A 24,242-nucleotide genomic window follows, 5' to 3' on the forward strand; every position below is an offset into this window, starting at 1 on the left:
CTAGGTGATGGTGGGTTTGCAGGGCAGGCTGTGGAACAGCGGTGTGCTGCGGCCACCCACGGCAGTCTGCCACCTGCCGTCTCTTGCCCTGCTTTTAATGCAACAGTTTATCTTTGCTCACTTTGGGGGTCATACACAGCAAGGTAGATTCATTATAACAACTCTGTTGGGGTTGGTAGGTAGGGTGAGTGTGGTATGTGGGGTTGGCCCCAGGTGGCTGTGGATGGCTGGGGCTCTGAGGTAGGGGGTCTGCCTCACCGGTTCTGCCATGGTCCCGTGGCCCTGCTCTGGGCCTGTGGGGCCCGGGGTCCTGTGGCCCGTTGTGGAGGTGGGTGGTGGCGGTGGGGCGTGGGTGTTGGCACTGGGGGGTTGGCGGCTGCTGGGGGAATGGGTGCCGTGGTCTACACGGGGTGGATCCCGCTCTCGCACGTGTGGTCTCCTGATCATGGGCTTTGGTGTTTGGGATGGGATCCGGGGGGGGGTTGGGGGGGCCCTGCTTGCTGCGCTGGGGGGGCCTGGCTGTCGGGGGGCCTTGTGCGCTTCCTGGCCCCGGGGTTGGGCCTCGCCTCTTGTCTGGGGGCCAGGCCCTGCCCTCGTATTGCTCAGTGGTCTCTACCTTGTTCTTTGGATTCGGTTGCGGTGGCTCCTTTGCTCCCCGTCCTTGCCACCGCTCGTTCCCGCCTTTGGGGGCCGTGGCCCTGGTGGTGTGGTTCTGGGGCTCCCCCTACTGGTTGGCCTGTGCCAGTGACCTGTGTTCTTCCCTTGGGTATGGGGCTGCTCCCTGTGCGTGGGGAGGGGTGGTGTCGGGGGTACGTTCCGGTGCCGTTGGGCCGCTCCCCTGTTGGTTTGTTGTGCTGCCCGGTGGCTCTGGGGGCTGCCTTTCCTGGCCCCTGTGCCCTTCTGCTGCCCTTTCTCTCCTGGTTCCCCCATGGCCCTGCGTCCTGGACCCATTTCCGTCGGTGCTCGCGGCCGGCCGCATGGCTTCTGACGTGCCAGAGTGGTCCATGTCATATGGTAAGGTTCTGTACTCTTGTCTTGGCCCAAAAACCAGCCACAGTTGTGATCAGATATTAGCTGTGATCTGGGTCTCTGTGTATGGATGGTTAAATGTTTGTGGCCGTCGCCACAATTCGGTTTTTGGGTGCGCTTAAGGGGATTAACACTATGGTGTCCTAGATTAGGGTATGGGAATTAGGGTGTGTCCTAGATTAGACTGCTGGGGGGTTCCCATGATGCACTGTTTCTTTCTCTTTTTGCTCTGTATGCACCACTCTGCATTTAATCATTAGTGATCGATCTCTGCTCCCCTCCACAGCATGTCTTTTTCCTGGTTCTCTCCCTCAGCCCCAACCAGTCCCAGCAGAAGACTGCCCCTCCCTGAGCCTGGTTCTGCTGGAGGTTTCTTCCTGTTAAAAGGGAGTTTTTCCTTCCCACTGTAGCCAAGTGCTTGCTCACAGGGGGTTGTTTTGACCGTTGGGGTTTTACATAATTATTGTATGGCCTTGCCTTACAATATAAAGCGCCTTGGGGCAACTGTTTGTTGTGATTTGGCGCTATATAAAAAAATTGATTGATTGATTGATTGAACTAAACTGCAAATATATGAATTTTTTAATATTTATGAAACACTTCTCTAAACAAGGCCATAGGGTCACTGACCCTAAAGAGATTCCCTCCTTGGCACAGTGATCTATTTCTTTTTGTCCCTTTCTCTAAAATTGTATATAATAATCATTAGATTATTAATATATAAACAAAAATAAATTTAACAAATATTACTATTGTGATCCGGATCACCACTAAAATTTAATCACTTGTTGCTCTTGTCATTTCCAACCACTCCACAAAATTTCAACAAAAATAAATTTAAGAAATATTACAATTTGAAAACAAATGCACCCGAACGTGATGACAGCTGCAACTGCTTAATGCTAACTTTTAACATTGAAAATGCCATAGACATGCTAACGCATTAGCATCGGGATCCGGTTCGTGAGCCGGATCACCACTAAAATGTAATCACTTGTTCCTCTTGTCATTTCCAACCACTCCACAAAATTTCATCAAAATCCATTCAAAACTTTTTGAGCTATCCTACTGAAAGACAAACAAACAAACGTGACCGAAAACTAATTACCTCCGCCAAGGAGGTAATTAGAGAATGAGAACCACATGGGTGCAAATGTGGCTGATCTGTGAAAGAATTTGTTGGACTTACCATCTTCACCCATTGGACGGCCCAAGACTGAGCATCAGCCAACCCACTTTTTTGAAGAAAGTTGATTAAATGCCCACCTAACCTGTGGCAACACATCATGAGTATGCGCTGGCAATGGAATCAGAGTTTACAGTGCATCCCAAAAGTATTCACAGTGCTTCACTTGTTCCACATTTTATGTTATAGACTTATTCCAAAATTCTTATTCCAAAATTCTACTCACAACACCCCATAATGGCAACATGTAAAAACTTTTTTGTTTTTAAATTTTTGCAGATTTCTTACAAAAACTAAGAAATCACATGTACATAAATCAGACATTTTATTGAAATTTATTGAAAGGCGTTCCGACAAATATAATATTGGCCGTGCTTGTGCTTTGGCCGACGCCCTCTTCAGGCAGAATTTCACTCTGAATCCTGGACTCTCTGACTGATGAATACAGCCAGTTCATTATGGATCAGTACAAATATGTTGTTTTGAAAAGTACCAAATAGCCACACAGTGAGGGAAAGAAGGAAATCCTGTATAGAACATCCTTATCCTTTTATAATTGAATCACAGCTCTCATAGAAATGATAACTGTTGGTTGAAAACTAGAAATGACACTCTTGCTGGGCTTCATCTTGTTTTGTTCTGGGGACAGTTTGGCCCTTTTGTCATTGAACTGCACGACCTGCAGGTTCAACATGAAGAACATTTCCACAAGGTTGCAATCAACAACTGTCAGCAGACTCCAACAATATTTCTAACTTGAGAGTCACTGAGCACCTCTCTCAACCTCATATCACCCTGCTGCACAGTTTCTACTTCTGTGACGTTATTCAAAGGGTTTTCCTCAAAGCCTGACTCTTTAAATGAATGATTTGTCCAGGAAGCCTACTCATCCTGCCACTTGGGATTGAAGTTCTCCACTTTTCATGCACGTTCTCAGTGCTCACTCTGAGCAGCACCAGTGACCTTTTGGTGCCACTTCCTCTCTCTTTTTGTGGAGCCTGGATTGCTGATTAGAAATTGTTGAATGCTGCGGGCTATTAAAGAATTGGTCAGAAGCTGCAGAGCCAGTAATGTCACCGAAACTCTGTCACTCTGCTTTCACTCCTCCTGACTGTGAAGGGGTGACTGTCACAGTGTGTTACTGTGACATGAATTACCCTTCAGTGTGTTCGCTGTGGTACAGTCGTACTATTGACATTATTTTAAGGCACAAAAGCACTTGTGCATACAAGGTTCTACAATGTTCCTCTGTGTTTGTCTTTTACATAGTGCATAAGTTGAAACACTGTCTCATATTTCAGTCATTTCCTCACCCTGGTTACTGTCTCCTTCAAGTGACTTTTTACTGATGTGCTCACTGCGCACTACCGGGACTCTGCTGATTCATCAGTTACAGCTTCATGGCAGAGAAACAGAGAACAATTTAAAAACAAGAAAATGGTGCTGGTGGGGGAATCTGTGCTCGAGTCTCCCATGTGTCTTCCCACAAAGTATTAGGGGTGTGACTCTTTTAGAATCTCACAATTCTATTCAGTTCCCATTCATGGGATCACAACAGATATGCAGCTTTTATGAGACAGTACCGCTCCCCTATTCCATTATCATAACATGTCACAAGCAGGAACGAATGAGAACAGGATCTCACTGAGACGAGGGGAACTTAACTGGTGTGTAGTCGAGACGCGCTCTATGCCGAGAGCCGAGGCATTCTCAAAGTGACGTAGCGGCGCAGGTAATCAGAGCCAGGATCCAGGTCCGCTTGGGAGCTGTCCTGGAATTGTCTGGAACACCAGGAAAAGACAGTTCACTCTAATACAGGAATTAGAGGGGGAGGCCAGCGTTACCTGAACATAAGCTGTGGGAACCTTCAGTGTCTTGAGCGCACAGCTGGAAAACGCAGTCAGGGTCACAGGGTGGTGATCAGGTTTGGTCCTCCTGGTAACTGTCTGGAGCGAGGCTCTGAAAGCTGCCGAGGCGAAAACGAGGAAAGCAAGACGACAAACAAACCGCAAGTCTCTGGCAGTTCAGGAACAGAAAGTCAGCGTTTAAATAGTCTATCAATGTTCAGTCACTTATCTGATCCAGGTGTGAAAACAAAACCGAGGCCGCCATCTGGTGGAGAAACAAACACATGACACTGGTAAAACAACAGATTAAAAACCAGAGTCCAGAGGAAATCCTGACACATCTGTTCCCATCCATCCATCCATTTTCTATACCTTCTTACTCCAATTAAGGGTCACAGGTGGGCTTCTGGACCCTGTCCCAGCTGTGAGAGCGTGAGGCGGGGAACACCCTGATCAAGGCGCCAGTCTTTCGCAGGGCTTATTCCAGGTCCCCACAGCTAACTAGCCGCCTCCATCTTACCTAATCCCGAACTGAACAAGAACAGATCTCTGATGTTTATGATCCATATATTGATTTGGCACAGGTTTGACACAGACACATTTTTTGGTGCAGCTCTGTAACAAATGTGCATGTTTTGATGGAGAAAGTAGAGTAAAAAACTCACATCAGCACACAGAAAGGAAATGATCATTGTTGGGTTTGGATCCATGACCGTTCTAATTCTGTTTCTGGAGTTATCGATGTCTATTGATCAAAACCACAGAGACGTCTTTTGAAATGTTTAGTTTGCCACTCCAAGTATCAACATAATGGAAGCATTGCTGTGTGAAAGAGCAATTTTCACCCTGCTTATCAGGGGTTTTTTTTGTTTGTTCTTCATTTTTTCCCCATGTCGAACTTTGAAATGGAGTGGTAATCCTGGTTCACTGAGCAGGATTTGGGAGTACTTCAGTCACATCTGTCTGAAACAAGCTGTGTAGGACTGAAAAACTGTCATTCTTGATGCACAGGATTGTGAGAATTTCAAGATGTATTACATGAACCAAAAATAAAAGTAATAGAAAATTATGTGTATGTGCTAATTATATGATTATGTGCGTATGTGCTAATTATATGATTATGTGCAATATGTCCCACTTCATAATTGTCTTATTTGAATTTCATTTTCAATTTATTTTCCTTTATATAGCACCAAATCATAACAGAGTTGCCTCAAAGCGCTTCACACAGGTAAGGTCTAACCTTACCAACCCCCAGAGCAACAGTGGTAAGGAAAAACTCCCTCTGAGGAAGAAACCTCAAGCAGACCAGACTCAAAGGGGTGACCCTCTGCTTGGGCCACGTTACAAACATAAATTACAGACAATTCACAGAACAATTCACGGACAAATATACAAGAAATTTGATCACTATTACAATATGGACTTTTAATTTTCAAATTAGCTGCTTACAAGTTGAGCCTGAATTTAAGAAATCATGAATCATGTTGTTGCTAGTTTTTAAATTATTCCTATCCTTTTGAAAACGACATGTGTTTTAGAATAAATTGCTGGAATAAATATAGATTTGTAACTGCTTCTTTGCGAGCTCTGCTGCTTTATTACAGTAAGTCATTTATCCACAGTTGATGATTTAATCAAAATCACTATTCTTCAGTCATGCCTCTGGTACAACCCACTCTTTTTTTTGTTCAAGAAACACTGAGATCTGTTAATCTTTAAACAAAGAAATAATTTCTACAATTTAACATGTGCTAAACAAACAATGTGCTGTAGCGGGCTAAGCTGGTGTTCATGTGTTACTAAAACTGGTCTGAAAATCTCTGCCTGCTTGTGCATCTCAGTGTTGAGTCCGTATGACATCTCGTAAGACATGTCATGTATGTGCATCTCTGTTTTCTCACTGGTGAGTTTCTCACGCTTTAGTTTCAGACTGTGGTACTCGGTTTGCAGAAACTGAAAGTCCTCCTTGACCAAATGATTCCATTTTATGTTGTAATTTTTGACACTTCCTTCTGCCTTCGGGTGAAAATGACTTGCATCCATGAGAATAGTGATCAGAATCCATTTTGTGCATGCACAAGTAATCTACTCTCGTGCTGTTTCAGCCTAGTTGGTGGCTTGACACTGCTTACATGTACCGTGCCATTTTACAGAGAATGGTGACAAGTAGTGATGTGAAGCCATGTTGTTTCCAAGCTGAATCCATTGGACGCTGCCTTTACTGTTTGTTCATGGAGGCTCCACAGTCATAAGCTTGGTGCGTACAAAAAAGACATTTCCGTAAGACCGAGCAAGCGAGGTTAATAATTTGTTTATTATATGGCTGTTAGGAGGTGTGTTTTCATCTTGTTGGTCTTCATTTTGCACTTCGAGCTCTTTTGCTGTTAATTCCTCCAATTCAAACTTGTCATTGTAATAAAATTCACTCTGAAAATGGCCCTCTTCATCGCTCAGAATTTCTTTGCTCACTTTTTGTTTCGTTTTAGTTCGCGCTGTGAAAATTATAGGTAAAGTGGAAAATCTGATACGTGATCTGGACCGATTGTCATGGTAACGGTCTGATACAGGAAAATATCAGACCGGAAATCAGCCAATCAGAGTGCGCATGCTGTCGTAGCCATATAATGAACATGCTTCTTTCCACTCTGAATTTGAACACTTTATAACTTGGACTTGAAAGTGAAACTGCTGATTTTTGAAGCCATCCTCAAGAGGTTAGACAAGGAATTGCAAATTTTTCTTCTTCTGGTTAGTCTTTATCTGAAACCATCAAAGCTGACCGCATTCTTGCTCCTGTATGTGCTCATTGAACATTAAAACCTGGATGAAAAATGGCACGAATCAAACATTTTTACGTAGTTAAACTTGTGTAATGTGTAAACTCTGTTTAATTAATGAAGATTTAAGGCTTAACAAATGATTAAGTGTAAAACTGCTACTTAAAGGACAGACTCAGTTTAGATATTTCTGAGTTACTAAAGTAATTACTTCTATAAATGGGTGGCATTTTCTATTGCACATTGAAGCTCAAAGTGCTTTAAGATTCTGCCTCACACACAAAAAGAAGACCATTCATTGCTCTTGTGGCTTTCAATGAAGAAGGCTAATCTGTCGGCCTTTGTCGCTGGGACTTAAGTTGGGGCTTGATCGACCCCGGCTGGGTTGCCTGGGAGGGGGTGTCTGATGTTGTGAGACCTGAAACACAAGGACCCCAGGTTACATCACCGATGAAGCCTCCCAGCGAATCCTGAGGACATATTTTATATGCTAATGTGAAGTGAAGGCCAAGACACTGCAGGCTTTCCTTGCAACCAATCACCTCAGCATGTGGGTTTGCTGATGAGTTTCTCCTCTGAACATACAGTAGTGTTCAGAATAATAGTAGTGCTGTGTGACTAAAAAGATTAATCCAGGTTTTGAGTATATTTCTTATTGTTACATGGGAAACAAGGTACCAGTAGATTCAGTAGATTCTCACAAATCCAACAAGATCAAGCATTCATGATATGCACACTCTTAAGGCTATGAAAGTGGGCTGTTAGTAAAAAAAAAAAAAAGTAGAAAAGGGGGTGTTCACAGTAACAGTAGCATCTGCTGTTGACGCTACAAACTCAAAACTATTATGTTCAAACTGCTTTTTTAGCAATCCTGTGAATCACTAAACTAGTATTTAGTTGTATAACCACAGTTTTTCATGATTTCTTCACATCTGCAAGGCATTATCTAATCTAATATCTAATCTAAAAAAAAAGGTGAAATTTCCCCATTGAGGGATGAATAAAGGCTTATCTAATCTAATCTAATTAATTTTGTTGGTTTGGAACCAAGATTTTGCTTGTTTACTAGTGTGCTTGGGGTCATTGTCTTGTTGAAACACCCATTTCAAGGGCATGTCCTCTTCAGCATAAGGCAACATGACCTCTTCAAGTATTTTGACATATCCAAACTGATCCATGATACCTGGTATGCGATATATAGGTCCAACACCATAGTAGAACAAACATGCCCATATCATGATGCTTGCACCACCATGCTTCACTGTCTTCACTGTGAACTGTGGCTTGAATTCAGAGTTTGGGGGTCATCTCACAACCTGTCTGCGGCCTTTGGACCCAAAAAGAACAATTTTTCTCTCATCAGTCCACAAAATATTCCTCCATTTTTCTTTTGGCCAGTTGATGTGTTCTTTGGCAAATTGTAACCTCTTCTGCACATGTCTTTTATTTAACAGAGGGACTTTGCAGGGGATTCTTGCACATAAATTAGCTTCACACAGGCATCTTCTAACTGTCATAGCACTTACAGGTAATTCCAGACTGTCTTTGATCATCCTGGAGCCTTTGCTATTCTGGTTATTCTTCTATCCATTTTGATGGTTGTTTTCCGTTTTCTTCCACGCGTCTCTGTTTTTTTTTTTTTTTTTTTCCCCATTTTAAAGCATTGGAGATCATTGTAGATGAACAGCCTATAATTTTTTGCATCTGCGTATAGGTTTTCCCCTCTCCAATCAACTTAAAATCAAACTACACTGTTCTTCTGAACAATGTCTTGAACATCCCATTTTCCTCAGGCTTTCAAAGAGAAAAGCATGTTCTACTGAATCTACTGGAACCTTGTTTCCCATGTAACAGTAAGAAATATACTCAAAACTTGGATTAATCTTTTTAGTCACATAGAACTACTATTATTGTGAACACTACTGTACACACCTGATCATCAATGAAATCACCTGAGGTGATTGGTAGCAAGGAAAACCTGCAGTGTCTTGTCCCTTCATGGCACATGATTGCCCACCCCTGGTCTACACACTTTGTAGACACCTCGACATGATCTTGTTTTGCAGAGACATGAGCTGGACTTTGCTTTGTTTTTCCTTATTTTTCTCCTTTCTGTCTCTGCATTTTATATCCATTTTCACACTGATTTCTGCATCCATATGCATCCCATGGTTTTGAAATGTTTTGGAAAGTAAAAACATGCATCAATCAACCCGCTTTGTTGAGATGTGTGTGTGATTAACAATGTGAAGGACACCTGATCATTCTGGTACTGGAAACAATATGGCACCTGTCAGTCAAAAAAACCCAGGATACCAGTGTCACCACACTCAGTTACATGTAAACCACGCCCACACTGGACCAATTTAAATGTTTTGTTTCCTACTTTGTCACTCTCAGTCAACCTTGTTCTGCTGTGTGGAATACAATCTTACGGTGGTCTTTTGACATTTTGCCATGCGTGTAAAATTGTAAAATTCTGGTTTGCCAGCAGTCTTGTTTTAACATGTGCATCTATGATTAAATGGTACAATGTGGAAGGTGACTCAGTGCAGTGACAGAACTCACACAGAAGTTTTAGAAGGCCACTATTCAGCCCCCGGCCCTGTCGAGCCAACGCCTCACTTCTCTAAGTGTTATAAAGTGCTTGTCATCCAGCCAATTTGCATGACTGATGATTCAGCACTGCAGGTCCAGGCTGGTGAGCACATGTGCCAAGGAAAAGGCAGGTGGCATTTTGTTTGTGTCACTTTGGTCGAAGCCACACCAGTAGCCACCAAACTGGTTTTAGTCATAATCGTGTTCCGTGTTGGACTGAAAGCATAACGACATGCGGGGTGAAGTCTGTGTGTCTGCTCGAAACATGATGCCTGGAAGGAACTTCACCTGCCCACACGAGGGTTTTTCCACAACTGCTTTCATTTTTATGCAACTGTACAGTAAGATATTAAAAACTTCCAACTTAAAATAATAATAAATAAGAGACTCCTTCAATGAATTACCATATTTTCCAGAGTATATGTTGCAGGGTTTTTCTACATTGGGAGGCCTTGAGACTTATCTTCAGGTACGACTTCTATACCAAAAAAAAAATCAAGTTTGTTATTCACAATAATAATTATAGCAACTGTTTATATTGGACTTTCACAGGAAGCAAAGCACTAAACAAAACAAGCACAATCAGACATTTCTGATGTCCACCAATCCAGATTTGGTTCACCTTCAAAATTCGGTGGAGTCTTCCATGCCCGAATATCTGTCTGTGGTGAGAATCCATGAGGTACTTTTGAAGCCTAAATAAAAGCCTATATAAAGGGAAATCTTGATCCAGAATCCGGATCTAGATAACAACCAACTAATTTTTGGTTATTGACACTTAAATGGGACATTGAGGGTTTTTCCAACATGGGTTCTGTATTTAGATGGTTTAGGTTAATCTCTTCACTCTGGACAAACAAAGATTTTAATCAGTGCAGTATTGATTTAGAATGCAAACATGTTCACAGGCTGAACAGCAGCATAATACAACCCCTGGCAAAAATTATGGAATCACCGGCCTCGGAGGATGTTCATTCAGTTGTTTAATTTTGTAGAAAAAAAGCAGGTCACAGACATGACACAAAACTAAAGTCATTTCAAATAGAAACACTATAAGAAATCAAGAAAAAAAGACTGTGGCAGTCAGTAACGGTTACTTTTTTAGACCAAGCAGAGGAAAAAAATATGGAATCACTCAATTCTGAGGAAAAAATTATGGAATCACCCTGTAAATTTTCATCCCCAAAACTAACACCTGCATCATATCAGATCTGCTCGTTAGTCTGCATCTAAAAAGGAGTTCTCACACCTTGGAGAGCTGTTGCACCAAGTGGACTGACATGAATCATGGCTCCAACACGAGAGATGTCAATTGAAACAAAGGAGAGGATTATCAAACTCTTAAAAGAGAGTAAATCATCACGCAATGTTGCAAAAGATGTTGGTTGTTCACAGTCAGCTGTGTCTAAACTCTGGACCAAATACAAACAACATGGGAGGGTTGTTAAAGGCAAACATACTGGTAGACCAAGGAAGACATCAAAGCGTCAAGACAGAAAACTTAAAGCAATATGTCTCAAAAATCGAAAAATGTACAACAAAACAAATGAGGAACGAATGGGAGGAAACTGGAGTGAACGTCTGTGACGGAACTGTAAGAAACCGCCTAAACGAAATGGGATTTACATACAGAAAAGCTAAACGAAAGGCATCATTAACACCTAAACAGAAAAAAACAAGGTTACAATGGGATAAGGAAAAGCAATTGTGGACTGTGGATGACTGGATGAAAGTCATATTCAGTGATGAATCTCGAATCTGCATTGGGCAAGGTGATGATGCTGGAACTTTTGTTTGGTGCCTTTCCAATGAGATTTATAAAGATGACTGCCTGAAGAGAACATGTAAATTTCCACAGTCATTGATGATATGGGGCTGCATGTCAGGTAAAGGCACTGGGGAGATGGCTGTCATTACATCATCAATAAATGCACAAGTTTATGTTGATATTTTGGACAATTGAAAGGATGTTTGGGGATGATGAAATCATTTTTCAAGATGATAATGCATCTTGCCATAGAGCAAAAACTGCAAAAACATTCCTTGCAAAAAGACACATAGGGTCAATGTCAATGAGCAGATCTGATTTGATGCAGGTGTTAATTTGGGGGATGAAAATTTACAGGGTGATTCCATAATTTTTTCCTCAGAATTGAGTGATTCCATATTTTTTCCTCTGCTTGGTCTAAAAAAGTAACCGTTACTGACTGCCACAATCTTTTTTTCTTGATTTCTTATAGTGTTTCTTAAAGCCAGAAAGTTGCCATTTGAAATGACTTTAATTTTGTAGAAAAAAAAGCAGATCACAGACATGACACAAAACTAAACAACTGAATGAACATCCTCTGAGGCCGGTGATTCCATAATTTTTGCCAGGGGTTGTATAATGGTACCGCAGACTTAAAGCACTCAGAGAAACCATTATTTTGTTACCACTGAAAAGGTTGAACATAGAGATGTCTGGAATATGGTGAGGATGCCTGTGGGAGTATTTGTATAATCTTTTTGAGCCACTGCAGTCTGCTGTTAGAAAACATCATTCCACAGAGACAGCTCTCACTAAAGTGGTGAACGATCTTCTGCTTGCAATGGATTTGGACACCACTACGGTTCGGGTGCTGTTGGATCTCAGGGCTGCATTTGATACCGTGGATCATCATATTTGACTCAGTAGGCTGGAGAATCGTTTTGGGATTACTGGGAGTGCCCTTGCATGGTTGACATCATACCTGACCAGTCGTTCTCACTGTGTTTTGTACAGTAACACTACCTCTAACCTTAGTGGCATGAAATTTGGGGTTCCACAGGGGTCCGTCTTAGGCCCCTGCTTTTCTCCCTTTATATAGCACCCCTTGGGCACATATTGTGGTGTTTAGCGACCTTTCACTACTATGCTGATGATACTCAGTTATACATGCCGAAAACTGCTGGTCTCATCCACATAAAATCCTTAGAAGATTGCCTTGCATCAGTGAGAAGGTGGATGTCTAGCAACTTCCTATTTTTAAACTCTGATAAGACTGAAATGATGGCTCTTGGTCCAGTGAGACATCGAAATCAATTTGACCAGCTAACACTTAGCCTAGGCTCGTGTGTCATACATCACACTGACAAACTGAGGTACCTTGGGGTAATTTTTGATCCTACGTTGTCTTTTGACCTCCACATTAGAGCTATTATGAGGATGGCTTTCTTCCACCTGCGAAATATATTGAAGATTTGTCCCATCCTGTTTATGGCTGATGCTAAGACCCTGATTCATGTGTTTGTCTCTTCTTGATTGGACCACTGCAGTGTTCTATTTTCTGGTTTACCGCAGTCCAGCATTAGAGGTCTCCAGTTAGTTCAAAATGCTGCTGCCAGATTTTGACACAAAGCAGAAAGTTTGACCACATTACACCCATTTTGGCATCTCTTCACTGGCTTCCTGTCCCGCTGAGATCAGATTTTAAGGTTGTGCTACTTGCCTATAAAATTGTTCATGGACTGGCACCTCCCTACCTAGCTGACCTAATTAAACCCTACGTACCGGCCCGGGCTCTGCGTTCTCTGGGTGCAGGACTACTTTGTGTCCCTCGGGTGAATAAGAAGTCTGCGGGTCACAGAGCTTTCTCTTATCATGCCCCTGTTCTGTGGACTGATCTCCCTGTATCAATAAAACAGTCAGATTCTGTAGAGACTTTCAAGTCCAGACTTAAGATGCACTTATTTTCCCTTTAGTATGGCTAGCATACTGGCATAGTATGTTATTATGCTTTTCACTAGGTCCCGATCAGGTTTTTTTGGCCCAGATCCGATTCCGAGTCGTCTGATTTTGAGTATCTGCCGTTACCGAGTCCCGATCAGATACTTTAAAAAACTGAATGAACAATGAACAAATGCTAAATATATAATAATTTCATTTTAATCACCTTATTTTATTATATATCACTTAAACAGTGCACTTCTCATTGAGGTAGCTTGAACAATCAAGTAATAATCTACCAGACTTAAAAAAAACTATGTTTCCATTTTATTTTATTTGTCTAAAAATAAATGTCCAAGGTTCCGTATGTTAAACAAGAAATTATCTAATCTGAAATAACAGGTTGTTTCTAAAGAACCATTTATTGATTTAACTATTTTAATTACAACTATTCTAAACTTTTTTAAACAGTAATCAGAAATTTTGAGGTAACAATGACAACAACAAAAACATTTCCAAGGATTTTTCTTCAGAAAACTGCTCTATAAATGAGCAGTGCTGTGACACGTTTCTGTTTTGCCGAGATCAGTGGTTTCTGCTACTAGTCTTCCGTGTTTTGGCCCGACGCATCGTTCCTGTTGGACAGCGCGAAGCTACGTCACAGCTCAGAGCGTCGAAAGTTCAAAAGTCAACTTAAAAAGTAAAAGGAAAAAAAAACAACTTACATTTGCGTCCTGACAGTCCTCAGTGTGCCCCTCTGATGCTTTATCAGTGTTCAACAAGTTCAGAGCAGTGCAGTGAACATGAATGAAGACGTAAGCTGTTTAAGATGCTCTCCTAAATGTGATGAGTGCACCATCTCTAGCTCCGTTTTGCACACAAATGATCACAGGACAATTTGTTTTTTTCTTTTTGTTAACCAGATGACAGATCGTCGTCCTGAGGACTTGGTCAGCACCAGGTCCTGCTGTGCACGGAAGGATAAGAGTTTTGGTGGGAAAGTGTCCATCATCCTCTTGTCATTCCATCGAGGCGTCAGGCTGAGCGCGTAAACAAACAGCAGTTCTGCGAAAGAAACTTTGCGCGCGTAACTCCCCCCACCTCTATCCAGGTTACAATTCCATCTCTTCATCCCAAATTCACTGCGCAACTCTTGTTCCCTTTTCTCCTCTGGAATCAGTTTCAGCCACACACGTGTGCGAGAATGTCCGGTTGAACTCATGTTTTTTCTTTTGTTCAATTAAAAAAAAAAAAAAGATTGGGTTGAACTTTGACCGCATCAGCCTGCCAACAAGCTGCAATGCGTGCTCCCGTCAGAAGTGTCGCATCAAAAGCCGAGCTAAAGCGACGCTTCTGACGCCTCTAAAAAGCAACGTGTCTCATTGAAAATAATGCTCTATATCGGATCCCTGATCGGGATGCAACGTCTGATTTCGATCAAGTCTGAAACCACGTGATCGGGCCCGATTTGCGATCACGTGATCGGATCGGGACATCGCTACTTTTTACTCTTTTAAATTCATTTTTATTAGCAGACGGAGCGGGCCTTAGTATTTCTTTGGTTGTTCTTGTTGCTTAATGCTGGCAAATTATACAGTATTTAATGTCTTTCTGATGCCTGTTTCTGTTTTTTTTTTTGTTTTTTTTTTCCTCTCTGTTTGAGGTGCTGCTCCATCCAGAGATGGGTGTGGTGTCTGTTTCTGAAACCCTCCTGTCCTGTGCGCCGGCAACATTATATTTGTTTTGTGAATTGTTTTGCAATTTGTGTCAGTTGCGTGGCCCAAGCAGAGGGTCACCCCTTTGAGTCTGGTCTGCTTGAGGTTTCTTCCTCAGAGGGAGTCTTTCCTTACCGATGTCACCTGTGTGCTTGCTCTAGGGCTTGGTAAGGTTAGACTTTACTTGTGTGAAGTGCCTTGAGGCAACTTTGTTGTGATGTGGCGCTATATAAATGAAGTAAATTGGGAAAAAAATCTACATTGAATTCTATGCATGTTTATCTCATTAAATGTGAAGAAATGTTTTTTTTTAAACAAGTACAAAGTTAGCCGATTACCTTAACCCTCACCAGTACGTCATGAAACTTTTTTCTTTTACAAAATATTAACATGTTTTTATTCATGCCATTCTTGCAAGTATCTGTCATATAACATAGTGCCTAGAGGTCACTTTGCTGCTACCATCAAAAGATTGAATATCTGGCTGATGAACCTTTCATTTTGAAAGACTTTATTATTTCTTCCATCTTTTTTTTCACACAAATTTTCAGTACTAAAATTCAGTATGTACCCTGACTCCCTGCAGTTGATCTGATGAACACGACCTGAATAAAAACTGCCCTGACAGTTCAGCAGTTATGAAAAATTGACACTAAGCTCATCTATTATATTATCTATTACTAAGCTCAGCTGTTATATAAAACTTTGGTCAGAGTGACCACATAAGAATAATTAGCCTACAGCATTTAATCAAACTGGATCAAATCAGTGAAAATGAACAGAGCTGTATAGGTGACAATTAAATATAAATTTAATATAAAAGTTAAGGTGAAAAAGTAACTGTTCAGGAAAATATATCAAAAACTATGTCCCTGAGGTCATCTTGGACCCCAGGGGTACTGATTAGGGTAGACCTCCTGCTTGTTCACGGTGCTTCTCTTTACTGAAGAGGCTGGTCCTCTTGTAAACCGAAGAACATGCCCCGCTGGGTTTTCTGCTTAAAGCACATCAATTTAAAACTTCTGGACGAGTTCACTTAATATTGTAACATTGTTGACATATTGATAAATTACTCCTCGTCAGCCGAGCAGCCTAGTCCAGTTTTTATATATATATATATATATATATATATATATATATATGTGTGTATATATATATATATATGTGTGTATATATATATATATGTGTGTATATATATATATATGTGTGTGTATATATATGTATATATATATATGTGTGTATATATATATATGTGTGTATATATATATGTGTATATATATATATATATATATATGTATATATATATATATGTGTGTATATATATATGTTTTCACCAACAGCATGTGCAACATCCTGTGCAAGTTCAATGTGTTTGCAGAGTGGACGATACGCTGAGATCACAGGAGTTCTTGCTGCACCTTGTTCTTGGTCTTCAGTCACTGTCTGTGATTTAGAGTCGACTGGTTGTCCTGAAAACATTATGGCAAATGTACTGAAGTAAAAAGTTGATGATTCTGATGCAGCTCAGCCATATTCACACCTGTGTGGCTCTCATTCATTGATTCTAAATTCTTAAACCGCCTGACTGGCTTCAGACTGACCCATATTTGGATTATTACCACTCCAGCAAAAAAACCCAAACAAAAACAAACAAACCTCAAACTCACATCTGCAGCTTCTGTTTTTTATGAAGAGAGAAGCTGTAACAGAGCTGTTTGACAAATGTACTTTGATTAAAAAGTACATTATGGTTAAAAATTACTCAAGAAAAAGTAGAAACATAGGTTTAGGTAAGGAAGTGAAAAGTTCTCGTTAACGGTGGTGTTGCATTCCTGCCCCTGCAATTAATGATTCAGTTGAATCCAAATTGTGTTCAAAGTTTTGGCTGGTTGTGTGTGTACGTGTGTGTATGCATGCATGCACACTTTATTACCTCCGCCAAGGAGGTTATGTTTTCGGTCGCGTTTGTTTGTTTGTTTGTTTGTTTGTCTGTCTGTTTGTCAGCAGGATAACTCAAAAAGTTTTGAACGGATTTTGATGAAATTTTGTGGAGTGGTTCGAAATGACAAGAGGAACAAGTGATTAAATGCTAACGTGTTAGCATGTCTATGGCATTTTCAATGTTAAAAGTTAGCATTAAGCAGTTGCAGCTGTCATCACGTTCGGGTGCATTTGTTTTCAAATTGTAATATTTCTTAAATTTATTTTTATTTATATATTAATAATCTAATGATTATTATATACAATTTTAGAGAAAGAGACAAAAAGAAATAGATCACTGTGCCAAGGAGGGAATCTCTTTAGGGTCAGTGACCCTATGGCCTTGTTTAGAGAAGTGTTTCATAAATGTTAAAAAATTCATATATTTGCAGTTTAGTTGAATAATAAATTGAATTTTGTCTCTTATTTGTTTTTGTCTATAAGCACATGCAATATCAATATCAGTGCTCAGATGATAGTAGCTTCTCGGAAAGGTGCAAGTTACAATAAACTGTGATGCCAAGCGCTAAGGATACATGCTATCCAATCACAGCAGATTAAACTTTTTTTTACTACTGAGCAAACATCATTGTTAGACTTTTTTAGGTTCAATGATTCTACGGCGTGTAGATGTTATGGCGTCATTGACCCCATGGCCTTGGCGGAGGTTTGCACTCTCTGAGTGCTTCTAGTATATCTGTATAATTTGCACTTCTGGTTAGATGCTAAATGTATTTCATTGTTTAAGGGCTTTAAATTTGTTCAAAGAAAAAGTTAAACCAAAAATAGATGAATCGATAAAACCCTGCAATTTTGCCATACTAGAAGTATTTGAAGGTGGTTATCCCAGAAACATCTTGAAAGTGTTGAAAGGAATGTAGAGTACTTGAATATGCACATGGTAAGGGTTGCAAAGTTGAAATGGACCATGTCCCTGATATGTGTCCTGCTTCTTGATTGATTTCGATGACGTACATTGACCTGTCAGTTGTGATCAGCCAGATGGGGACAAGTGTTTAACACAGAGCTGTCAGGTTTTCAGACAAATGTCCCTTGATAAATATAGAACATTTCCATACTATTGCCTTGCAAAAAGTCTTTCTGTTAAAATATGGAATGTTTGAGATTGTCTTTCACATGTTGATTTTAAACTGCTGTTTGTTAATTCTGTATAATTTTATTTTCCAGCTGGTTAGTTTGTTAGCAGCACTGAAGGCTTAAACACACAGCCTCAGAAGAGTACAGCCCCTGAACTGTTACACACTAACTGTGTTCCACGAAGATCTGCTCTTGAGACTGTGGAGGCTGATCACACCATTCTGAAATCAGATTGTCAAGCCCACAGAGCATTTTGTGACTGCATCATTGTCATTTTCAGTCCCTACTTCTTGCTGCCTGGAACCTTAACAGCGGCATGTGACATGCTACCCTCGTGGGCATAGCCGGCTTCTCAAACAGAATAAAATCCTTTTAATTACTGCAGTACTGCTTTGGGAATTAGAAACGTTGTAGTCATTTGATACACCTGATATACATTTCTGATGAGCTGATATCTCTGGATATGACCTGTCTTGGTGAGGAAGATAATTTCAATTTATTTCAATTTATTAATTTATATAGCGCCAACTCACGACAAAGTCGCCCCAAGGCGCTTCACACAATTCATAACAGCACAAAGTAAATTAAAATCAAATTTAAAATCAAGAAAGGCACAATAAAAAGATAAAACACAGTAGAATAAAAAGAAATTACAAAGCAAACATAAAAACAAATTAGATTAATGATAAAAAGTGGGTCTTCAGTCTTGATTTAAAAGTCTCCACTGTGTCAGACTGCCAAATAACTGCAGGTAGATCATTCCAAAGAGTCGGTCAACGGTAGGAGAAGGCTCTATACTCCACAGACTTCTTGTTCACCCTCGAAACGCACAGAAGCCCTGCGCCCTGCAAACGCAAGGGCCACGCAGGTACGTAGGGCTTAACCAAGTCCGCCAGGTAGGAAGGTGCCAGTCCGTGAACAATTAGAAACAATTATAAACAATTATAAACCAACAATAAGACTTTAAAATCTGATTTGACAGAAACCAGAAGCCAATGAAGGGATGCCAGAATGGGTGTAATGTGGTCAAACCTTCTACTTTGTGTCAAAAGTCTGGCAACAGCATTCTGCACCAATTGAAGACCCTGAATGCTGGACTGCAGCAGACCAGAAAATAAAGCATTACAATAATCCAGTCTGGAAGAAATAAATGCATCTATCAAAGTCTCAGCATCAGCCATAGACAGGATGGGACGAATCCTCGCCACGTTTCGCAGATGGAAGAAGGCAGTCCTCGTAATGTCTCTAATGTGGGGACCAAAAGACAACGTAGGATCAAAAAGTACTCCAAGATTCCTCACTTTGTCCATATGATGCACAACAGATGAACCCAAATTAAGCACCAGCTGGTCAAATTGATGCCGATGTCTGGTTGGACCAAGAACCATCATTTCAGTCTTATCAGAATTCGAGAGTAGGAAATTACTATCATTTCTTGATCAATTCCTGAACAGACTGTGGACACGGAGAAAATCTACATCCAAGGTCGATCTCGAGATGCCTTTGCGTGGGTTCCTTTAAATACCAGATGATTCCTTTAAATCCCAGGTGATTGGGGTCTGAGAACCTGCTGCAGCCTTGGTCCACCTTCACACCCGTTGGGTTTCAAGACATCACTGCCTCCATCTGATCTGTCGTTGATGACTTCTTGTTTCACCTGAGCCCCTTTAGCCATCTTGCATTCAGGCTTCCTGTTGGACCTTCATTGCTAAGACACCTTGACACTTGCATGAATTTTATCAACACACTGGCACGCAATCTGGAGTGCCAATGAGTAAACTTGTAGCAAACCGTTGCAAACTGTGCGAGGCTGCATGCCTGTGTGCAAAGAAAATTTTTAAATGTTCAAAATTTCTGGCACGCATAAATTTCATGCCACTTGCGTGAACTAGTCATGTACATTGTGCAACCTATTTGCAAACACTGTTTGTCATTGCGCATAGGGCGTGCATTGTCACGCAGTGACACGCATTGACCCAGTTACATCACAAACCGTTTACAGCATGGTCGTGACAGATTGTGCAGTGTTCATGCCTTCTAGCATGTCATGAAGTGGGGAAGTGGGGCCCTTGCACAAAGAGTTATTGCATAGTTTGTGAACGGCATGAACACTTTGCACATACCACTATCTTGACAATCCTTGGGCATGCCAACTTCACGCATTTTTCATGCATCAATCAACGACAGCCGTGCACTCTTCACATCGCAGTCATCAATGACCATGCACTCGGCAGTATGTATAGTGAGCCCATTGCCAGTCCTGTTATACATGTCATCTCGACAGCGAAGGAGCTACAACTTCAATATGCCTGCCAAGAATAAAAAAGAATAGCAAGACCAGCAGTGGTTGGAACACTTGAAGAAGAAGAAACTGAGTCAGAGGTTGCAGAGATGCACAGGGCTGCTCCTCTCCCCTCATCCTCCCCAAGTGTGGAATTTCCAGCTCCTCAAGAAGATAATATAGAGGTGTTTTCTTGTTTTTAAGAGCTTCTCCTCTGGCGTTCAACATCTTGTAGGAATGACAAGAAATCAAGGAATGAATGGAACAATTTGATGCCTGCTATTTTATGTAGCATGGTGTCAAGTGGGACAAAGCTGGACCAAATAATGCTACGACTGTTTCACGGATGGGCAAAGTGGTTGTGCCAATGTATGCCTTTGCTGGAACAATGCGTGTCGTGCGTACCATGTTGTGCACTGTACGTAACCAATGTGCCAACAATACTTGGACGGGTCGTAAATCAGTTGTGCAATAGCGTGCCGATGTGAATCATTTTCAGTCGCGCATTGCATGAAAAGTGTGTAACTTATGTGTAAACATGGTGTGAAAAGTGCGCAAACTATGCTTCACTGTTGTGTGGGCCGCTGAAGAGGAGGTACTGCTGGCCCACCACCACCAGAGGGCGCCCTGCCTGGAGTGCGGGCTCCAGGCACCAGAGGGCGCTGCCGCCTCACGGGAGCAGCTACGGTGACAGCTGTCACCCATCACCTGAGACAGCTGACGGCAATCATCAGTGGGGTATATCAGCAGGACGGCACCTCCACCTCATTGCCGAGATATCGTTTCTACCGGAGAGGTAACGTATCGAAGCTAACGGAGTGTATCTTTTTGGATTGTGCTAGTTTGTGGATTACTGTTCCAACGAGAGGTGGAGGTAACTTCCCTGCTGTTCGGAGTCCTGGGTGCAAACGCGCCCCCATCTAACTGTCCTTTGTTCCTCGCCAGCAGTACCAGGTCCGACACGCGGAGGCAGTGGACACCTGGGAGTTCGGGACTTGGCGGCTCCAGTATTCCTGGGGTCCTGTGGCGGAGGAAGCCGTGTGGTTCCGGTCTTACCTTGGAGAGGCGTCTCCTATCTTCGAGCCTGCCCACACGACACTTTTGTGAATTGACTGTTGTTCATTTCCGTGATTGGTTGTATTCGTTGTGCACATTCACAACAGTAAAGCGTTGTTATTTTGACTTACTCCATTGTCCGTTCATTTGCGCCCCCTGTTGTGGGTCCGTGTTCCTACACTTTCACAACAGGATATCTCGGCCAGCGTCATGGATCCTGAGGGGCGTCAACCGGCTGTTGAACGGCCAATGGAAGAACAAGGCGCACAGGCGTCCGCAGGAGGGGTAATCGGTGAGTTGCAGCGGATCCTCACCGCTTTCATGACTCGGTTGATTTGATGACCGAGCAGAACGTCCTCCTGAACCGCAGGGTGGAGGCTCTCGCCGCGCAGGTGGAAGCGCGCTCTCCGGGCGCCGCTGCGGCTCTCCCTCCCGTAGAACCTGTGCGTAACAGCGACGTTCCACTGGTTGTCCAACGACCCCTCCCACCTTCCCCTGAAGCATACATAAGCCCCCCAGAGCCGTACGGAGGCTGTGTGGAGACGTGCGCGGATTTTCTTATGCAGTGTTCACTCGTCTTCGCACAGCGTCCCGTCATGTACGCGACTGACGCTAGCAAAGTAGCTTATGTGATAAATCTGCTTCGTGGTGAGGCACGCGCTTGGGCTACAGCGCTCTGGGAGCAAAGTTCACGGCTCCTTCTGACATATGATGGGTTTGTGAGGGAGCTCAGAACGGTGTTCGATCACCCTAATAGAGGAGAGACCGCTTCAGCCGTGCTGCTGTCAATGAGACAGGGGCGCCGGAGCGCAGCTGCCTATGCAGTCGACTTCCGCATCGCGGCTGCGAGGTCCGGCTGGAATAGCGCTGCCCTCCGCGCCGCCTTTGTAAACGGACTGTCGTTGGTCCTCAAGGAGCACCTGGTGGCTAAGGACGAACCGCGGGATTTAGATGGGCTTATCGATCTTGTTATACGATTAGACAATCGGTTAAATGAGCGCCGTCGGGAACGAGACGAAGGGCGTGGCCAGGCACGCGTCGTCCCTCTCCCTTCCGGTTCCGACCGCGTTCCGCCCTCCCCACGCTCCACGGCCCCTGCGCTCCGTGCGGTTACAGCCCCCCCTGCTGACGAAGCTATGGACACGAGTAGGGCAACATTTAAGGCACCGGTCACACAAAGGAGGCTGGCCCGCAGGGCGTGTTTTGTTTGTGGCTCGATTGAGCATCAAGTAAGGGACTGCCCCGAGCGGTTAAACACCAACGCCCGCCCCTAGAAACTGGGCTAGGGGTGGGCCGAGACGTTCACGTGGGACACACCCACATCGCCACACGACTCCCAGTTACAATCCTTTATGAGGATTTAACCCTGAAGGCCCCAGCACTGGTGGACACGGGCTCAGAAGGGAATTTGCTAGACAGCAAATGCGCCAGGGAGATAGGGTTCCCTCTGGTGGCGCTTACCTCGCCTGTGCAGGTACGGGCGCTAGATGGCTCCCTAGTCCCTCCAATCACTCACAAGACACCACCAGTAACTCTGGTGGTGTCGGGGAATCACCGGGAGGAAATCGAGTTTTTCGTGACTCCGGCCACCTCCCGTGTGATTTTAGGTTTTCCCTGGATGTTGAAACACAATCCCCGGATCGATTGGCCGTCCGGGGTAGTGGTTCAGTGGAGCGAGACCTGCCATCGGGTATGTTTAGGTTCCTCGGTTCCTCCCGGTTCCCAGGCCAGGGAGGAGGTCAGAGCCCCGCCCAATCTAGGGACGGTGCCGGTGCAGTACCATGACCTTGCGCCCGTATGATTGTGCCATTGATTTGGTTCCAGGCGTTGAGGTCCCGTCCAGTAGGCTGTACAACCTCTCACGACCTGAACGCGAATCAATGGAGACCTACATCCGGGACTCTTTGGCTGCCGGGTTGATCCGGAATTCCACCTCCCCAATGGGTGCGGGTTTCTTTTTTGTGGGGAAAAAGGATGGCGGATTACGTCCATGCATCGATTACAGGGGGCTGAACAAAATCACAGTTCGTAACCGATACCCCTTACCCTTGTTGGATTCGGTGTTCACGCCCCTGCATGGAGCCAAGATATTCACCAAGCTTGATCTTAGGAATGCGTATCACCTGGTTCGGATCCGGAAGGGAGACGAGTGGAAGACGGCATTTAACACCCCGTTAGGTCATTTTGAGTACCTGGTCATGCCGTTCGGTCTTACAAATGCTCCCGCGACGTTCCAAGCATTGGTTAATGATGTCTTGCGGGACTTCCTGCACCGATTCGTCTTCGTATATTTAGACGACATACTCATCTTTTCTCCGGATCCTGAGACCCATGTCCGACATGTACGTCAGGTCCTGCAGCGGTTATTGGAGAACCGGCTGTTTGTTAAGGGCGAGAAGTGTGAGTTTCACCGCACCTCTTTGTCCTTCCTGGGGTTCATCATCTCCCCCAACTCCGTCGCTCCTGATCCGGCCAAGGTTGCGGCGGTGAGAGACTGGCCCCAACCCACAAGCCGTAGGAAGCTGCAACAGTTCCTCGGCTTTGCGAATTTCTACAGGAGGTTCATTAAGGGCTACAGTCAGGTTGTTAGCCCCCTGACAGCCCTGACCTCACCAAAAGTCCCCTTCACCTGGTCGGATCGTTGCGATGCCGCGTTCAAGGAGTTGAAACGGCGCTTCTCGTCTGCACCCATTCTGGTGCAGCCCGATCCTAGTCGCCAGTTAGTGGTTGAAGTGGACGCCTCGGACTCAGGGATAGGAGCTGTGCTGTCCCAGAGTGGGAAGACCGATAAGGTCCTTCATCCGTGTGCCTATTTTTCCCGCAGGTTGACCCCGGCTGAACGGAACTATGACGTCGGCAACCGAGAACTCCTTGTGGTGAAAGAGGCTCTTGAAGAGTGGAGACACCTGTTGGAGGGAACGTCCGTGCCATTCACGGTTTTCACTGACCACCGGAACCTGGAATATATCAGGACCGCCAAGCGGCTG

General features: G+C 43.4%; 1 protein-coding gene across 1 annotated transcript in view; it reads left to right on the forward strand.

Moving 5' to 3' along the window:
* LOC117523180 (WD repeat-containing protein 11-like) overlaps positions 1 to 24,242 on the forward strand; it is a 378,317-nt gene that overhangs the window by 48,884 nt on the left and 305,191 nt on the right.

Source organism: Thalassophryne amazonica, chromosome 13, assembly GCF_902500255.1.
Source record: "Thalassophryne amazonica chromosome 13, fThaAma1.1, whole genome shotgun sequence".
In the NCBI taxonomy this organism is placed as follows: Eukaryota; Metazoa; Chordata; class Actinopteri; order Batrachoidiformes; family Batrachoididae; genus Thalassophryne; species Thalassophryne amazonica.